The sequence below is a fragment of the Vicugna pacos genome, chromosome 22 (assembly GCF_048564905.1).
Source record: "Vicugna pacos chromosome 22, VicPac4, whole genome shotgun sequence".
Taxonomy (NCBI): domain Eukaryota; kingdom Metazoa; phylum Chordata; class Mammalia; order Artiodactyla; family Camelidae; genus Vicugna; species Vicugna pacos.
The window spans coordinates 6,358,927-6,364,926 of NC_133008.1; the positions used below are offsets into that span (position 1 = coordinate 6,358,927).

The following is a 6,000-nucleotide window of genomic DNA, read 5'->3' on the forward strand; positions in this document are numbered from 1 at the left end:
GCCTGGAAAAATTGTTCTGCTATATTAACCTAACTGCCAAATCCTATCAGTCCATTCTCAGAGCTCATCCTACTCTAAAACCTGGGCACCACTTGTCACCATTGACTCTCCCTCTTGCTCAGCACTCTTACTTCTCTTGGCATCTGTAATTTTGCTTTCTCCTTTTCTCCTATCCTCCTTAACCACTTTACTGCGGTCTGGCCCCAAACAAAATGCTGGCTATTCCTAAGAGTTTCCTCAGCCCTCTCCTCTTCCTATCCTGTATCAATCTGTGGTCTCCGAGTAGGTTTCACACTTGTGTGTATACATACTTTCATTCTCTTCAGCGTGGTCCATTATTCTCAGCTGATTCTCAAATGGGGACCCTACCTCTCCTGGAAAGTGTGAAACATTTGTGAGATTTCTTCCTGAGTGATCTTCCAACGCCAACTACATAATGGCCAAATCTATGAAATTCCCAACCACTCTCTAGTCCAGATACCTATTTTCTACCTAAATAGCCAATAGGCATGTCAAACTTAGAATCAAAATCAAATTATTCCACTTTCCCTGCACAAATCTGCTCTTCTTCTATTTCCCAAGTTAAATCATACCAACAGTTCCCCAAGCTACAAAACTTCTGAATCACACATACCTCCTTCCTACCTTTAGACCTCACTTTTTGTCTGTCCCTAACTCTGGTGTCTTTCAAATTTATCTTTTTTTTTTTAGCTCCTATGCTGATGATGTCCTTGACCTCTCACAAGGACTTAAATGAATTCTGACCCCAGTCTCCTGACTTCCTCCATTCAGCCTCCACACTTTTACTGTCTCCTGAAAAAGTATGTCACACACACAATTTCTCCACCTCCATCCACCTACATGCTCAATCAGTCCCCATTATGTAAAGACAGAAGTACCAACACTTTAAGAAAAAGCCTAAAACTATTCACAAACTTTCTGGCCACTCCTCCTGCCCCTTACATCCTTGCACCCCATTTTCACAACTTGACTTTGCACATGTGGTTTCTTCTCACTGAAATGTCCTATTATCCTGACAAACCTCTATGCCTTCAAAACTCAGCCCAAAGACCTCTGAGATGACTCCCTCAAGTTTCCCAAGCAGAATCAGTTGCTCCTTCTTCAGTATGCCCCAGATGCTTTGTATACTCATTACCATATAATCTGATGAGTCCTTTACTGGTTCACTTGTCTTCCTCTCCACACCATTATAAACTCACTTGGGACAAAAGAGCGTATACCTCATTTGAGTAGCAGGTCTACAATGGTGTCTGACACATGGGTGTTTCCAGTATTTCTGGAACCGAGTTTTAGCACTATTTTTAAATGCTGTGTTCAAGTATAATCAGTGCTGCTACATCACTTATTCTGAAATGTGACTCTGTTCCAATGTGATTGATGTATTAGAAAATTTGAGCATTATGCAGTATTTCCAATTGCTTATATGTGATTTTGTCTGTGAAAAACACTAGATGAAGGTAGAAAACCGCACCCAGCTGAACTGAGCTACACAAAAATACACAAAACACATACACCTCAAAACACCTACCAGCTACATCAATTCACTGTGTGTATGTGTGCGCGTGTGTGCACAAGTGCCAGTGCGCATACTATGCATCACACACACACACATCTGCTGTTACAAACATTCCATTTGATTTCAGGTAACCCTCCTCCCACCACTTCACAATAACTCACAAGCAGCTATCCTTCGATACTCATTTCCACAAGCATACCAAGTCTTTTTCAAGGTATAGTGACACATTTCTTGTAGTATATACATATTCCTTAACCATTTAACATGTGTAAAACTGTGCTACATTTTTATCAGGTTCCTTATTTAAAATAAGTCACTGACAAAGTTTTTGAGTGTTGTGCCCCAATCTCACTTTTCCCTAAAACGTCTGTAGTTTTTAACTGCACAATGTTACATACCACTGCAGTTTTTAGGAATCTATATGTTGCTTTACAGCCGAACTGACTACGTAAATTAACAATTATATAGGAGTTCTTAGGCTTTAAGTTTCAGTATTTCAATTCCAGTAATATACAGGAGAGAAAACTCTGCCCTCCCCCAAATTTCACAAAATGTTTACAGCCCATCAGGATAACAACCTTTAAGCTTGGCGGCTCTCACTTCTGGTCAGCAGAGGGTTGATTTTTCCAGCTCGAGTTCTGCAGTCTGCCTAAGCCTAACTGAGAAGACAAGCTCTCAGTTCCTGAACTTTCACGTGTACCATTTTATGGGCTTCACTGTTTTGACTGCTCTTCTCTCAAAACATTTTGATTTTTAATTATCCAGTATTATAAACTATAAAGCCCACTATAAAAGTGACCACAAACACAAATGACATGATACCCAAGTTTACAACAGGTTCTGCTACTAACCCCATACAACCTCAAACGTGGCTTTTTCCTATATAAGGCCTCCACTTTAATCCTCCACATTCATGCCCAAGTGATCTCTAAATCATCTTGCTCCTCTATGAAAAGCATTTTGGCTACCTAATTTGGTATAAGATAAACACATACACCTTACTTTTGGCTTAGCAAGCATGGACCTAATCTAGGCTAATCCAGATGGTCAAAATCTAGGCTGGATACACCTTTGAAGGCTCAGCTCTAGTCACTCTCCATTTCAGTAACACGTCACCATTGGCCTTACCCCAACACTTGGCACTTCAGTGCACCCACAGTTCCTTTTGCTTGAAATGACCTCATCTCCTTAGTCTAGCAAACACTTATTCTATGTTGTTTTCTGTAAACTGCTCCCAAATCTTTTACAAATTTAATTATTCTTTCTTCTGTTCTCCCACAGTACTCTGCACACCTACTAAGCCTACAGACTACTAGAAGACAGCAACTGAGTATTATTCATTTTTTCATTCTCAGGGTCCAGCATTATGTCCAGCATATATCATTCCCTATACATAACTTGTTATCAAGAAAATAAAAATGGATAAGGAAGAGGTAGTGCCCAGAGAACGGTAAGGTTAAGGGAGCCTAAACAAGCCCCTGTCTTACATGCAAATAACCTTCACCTCTTTAATTACTTGTTCAAATACCAAAATATGGTGCAGTCCGTTGTACTCTACTGCACACAGGCTATGCATACAGTAAGTTTATGGTTTAATTTATTCAGCATTTCTTACATACGATTTTTACTAATAATAACAGGGTCATAAAATGATCAACCTTCCTAAAGTGAGTAGTAGATAAGGTTAAAGAAAAAGTACATGAGTAAAAGATTTTGTGGAATCTTAGGCTCTGAAAGTTAAAACTGGAATTTTTTTTCTAGATAGTAACATTAAGTTCCAATCACAACAAAAATGTAAATAGTATACATCTGAAATCCAAGTCTTTTCTCCATTAAAATGTATGTTCTTAGCGGAACCTATTTGGACTTTTCCAAAGTGATAAACACTTTAAAAGCAGAACTTGCCAACCAGTATACCTCACACACGGGAAAGTTACAAGTGTGTTGAAGAGCACCCTCATCCTTTATGGCCCAAAGGCTGCAGCTGTGAGCAGCCTTGACCATTTATTCCAGTATGCCTTACATATTATATTATCCGTTTCCACTGCACTATATGAAAAAGATCTATGCTTTAAAAAACATAGAAAGGCTAATATGAATATAGAGGAATGCCTAAACATTAACAAAATGCATTATTTATAAACTACAAGCACAGCAGGCAAATTCCTACAACACCTTTATTTGTAGTCAGAATCAAATTCCGTAACCAACTTCCTGCCTGTTTAAAAGAAAATTGTCTGAAAAGTTTTACTTTGCCACCAAGATTTAAGAAACCTGAAAATACCTACAAATCATACAGGCATTCAAGAGCTTCTTCATCTACATTACCACTGATCAAGACACTTTTGAAACCATGCAAAATCTTCTGAGTCTCAAAAGAAACTTTGTCTTTGGTCACATCCTCGTTTTCGACCTTAAGTATCTCGTTCACCTACTGAGACCTGACCAGACTCAACTATCTCAAATAACTTTCATCCATTAAAACACTTTCTGCTCTCCCCAAAAAACGTATCTCTAGCAAGTACATCACTCTCCTGTGCTCTCACATTCACACAAAACCTGGTCCTTTCCTTCTTAACTAAAGTATGTTGGGCAAGTCACTTTAACTTTCTAGGCCTGTTTCCTCAATAGCAGCTATTCAAATATTTTATTTAAAGCAAGTAGACTAGACTAGATTACTGGTTTAAAAAGATAAAGCAACTTTTATTCTAAAAGTCATCACATTCTAAAGACTGTGATAATTGCTCTGATGGCAATTACAAAACAAGTTTTCAAAATCTTTTTATCAATGGACCTACCAGCTCCGACAGCCTACAAAACTGTTTTGGGATGGTAAATTCTAGTGTACTATGAAAAAAAGAATACAAAGTGCTATCACATGCCATTTTATTTTTCACTTGTGCATGTTCACTCTCTTCCTCTGCAAAATTAAAATCCCAAAGACAAGGCAGCAAGAAGATTCCGCACCAGCACTAATGGGACAATACACCCGGAAAACAGGAAAGTATGGGAATTCATATTCACGATTATTTAAACGTCAGTTTAAACAGTGACAAATCCAAAAGTGACAAGCCAGATGACCATTCACAATGCTGTCATTTGCAGTCACAGTTCAAGAGGTTACAGGTGTTCGTTACCAGACTCTTTGGGGAAGGGGAAGGAGGAAGAGAGTCAAAGAAAAGTTTCCAAAGAAAAGAGCTGGTGTTCAGAAATAACGAGGTGAAATACGATTCAGGTTATTCGACAAAACTACTTCTAGTAATTAGAACCATCTCTGAGCCCTCAGAAATATCATATGTCCTTTCATCTGGTGCTAAGCGCTTCTTCCCTAACCATGTCATTCCCATCCCCCTACCCACCCCAAAATTTGCGTTAAACTGAATTTTAAATACGTTTGGGAGAGGGGCTGAAGAGTTGGTTTCTCGCTTCGCGTAACTGCGAAGTTCCACAGGCCGCTGCGCGCATCCGCACACAGCCCCTTCTCCGAAGTTACCCCTCGGGGTCCCGACCGCAGCTCCCCTCCTCCGGCGACCCAGCCCCCGCGCCCCCTGCGCGCCGCCGCCCCCGCCGTCAATCACGCCCCCCACCGCCGGGCTCGGCGCGGGGGCCCGGACTCGCGGCAGCCGCCCGCTCCTCCGAGCTGCGGGCCCGCTGCCCACGGGACTGAAGTTGCTCCTGCCCGAGCCCCGCGCGCCCCGGTCCCGGGACACGACCGAGCGCGGCCCGCGCGGGGAGCGGCGCCTCGGGCGCGCCTCGCTCACCTCTTGGGGTGCGTCGCCTCCCTCCGCCGCTGCCGCCGCCTCCTCCCTGTGAGCGCAGCGGGGTCTGACCTGTGGAACCACCATACCAGTCCCGCCCGCTGCTGCAGCGCCGCCGCCTCAGCCGCCGCTCTTTGTTCCCCCTCCGAGCTCCGCCGCGTCCGCCGCCCGCCTCAGCCGCCCCGACGGGCCGCCACTACGCCCGCCCGGCCTCTCGGCCTCCCGCCTCGCCCGCCTCGCTGCGCCCAGCGCTGCCTTCGCCTCCGCGCCGCCGACGCCGCCGCCACCGCCGCCGCCGCCGCCGCCTCCTCCGCGCCCCCCTCGTTTTCATTGAAAGCAAACAAGCATCATGGCGGCGGCCGCGCTCCCCCAGCCAGCGAGCGCCCCGACCGCCGCCGCCGCTGCAACATCCGGGCCGCTCATTGGCCGCCGCCACCAGGCGCGACCATTCGGCGTCCGGGGAGGTCGCTCCTCAGCCTCAGGCCCCGCCCCCGCCCCCCCCCGCGCTGGGAGGAGTGAGCCGGCCCGGCGCGCTCCCGGGCCTTCCGCCCCGCCAGCCCGCCTCGCTGGCTTCCTGCCCCGTCGCTTCCACTTTCCCATCTTAACGCGCCTCCGCTTTTCAACTGTCTCTCTTTTTTTCATTTTGTCTCAGGGTGTTCACTTTCGTCGCCTCTCTTCCCTCTTTTTCCTTGATCTTCCAGCCTT

The 6,000-nt window shown here is 45.0% G+C and overlaps 1 protein-coding gene across 5 annotated transcripts in view; it reads right to left on the reverse strand.

The window, feature by feature from the left end:
- The window catches only part of CNOT6 (CCR4-NOT transcription complex subunit 6), a 60,582-nt gene extending 54,900 nt beyond the window's left edge, over positions 1–5,682 (reverse strand). For 4 of the 5 annotated variants that reach the window (XM_072947064.1, XM_072947063.1, XM_072947062.1 and 1 more), the window contains exon 1: positions 5,299–5,682. The gene's annotated coding sequence lies outside the window, so the exon portion shown is untranslated. The remainder of the gene's footprint in view (positions 1–5,298) is intronic. The other variant, XM_072947061.1, reaches the window with a different exon arrangement.
- Positions 5,683–6,000: the final 318 nt, after the last annotated feature.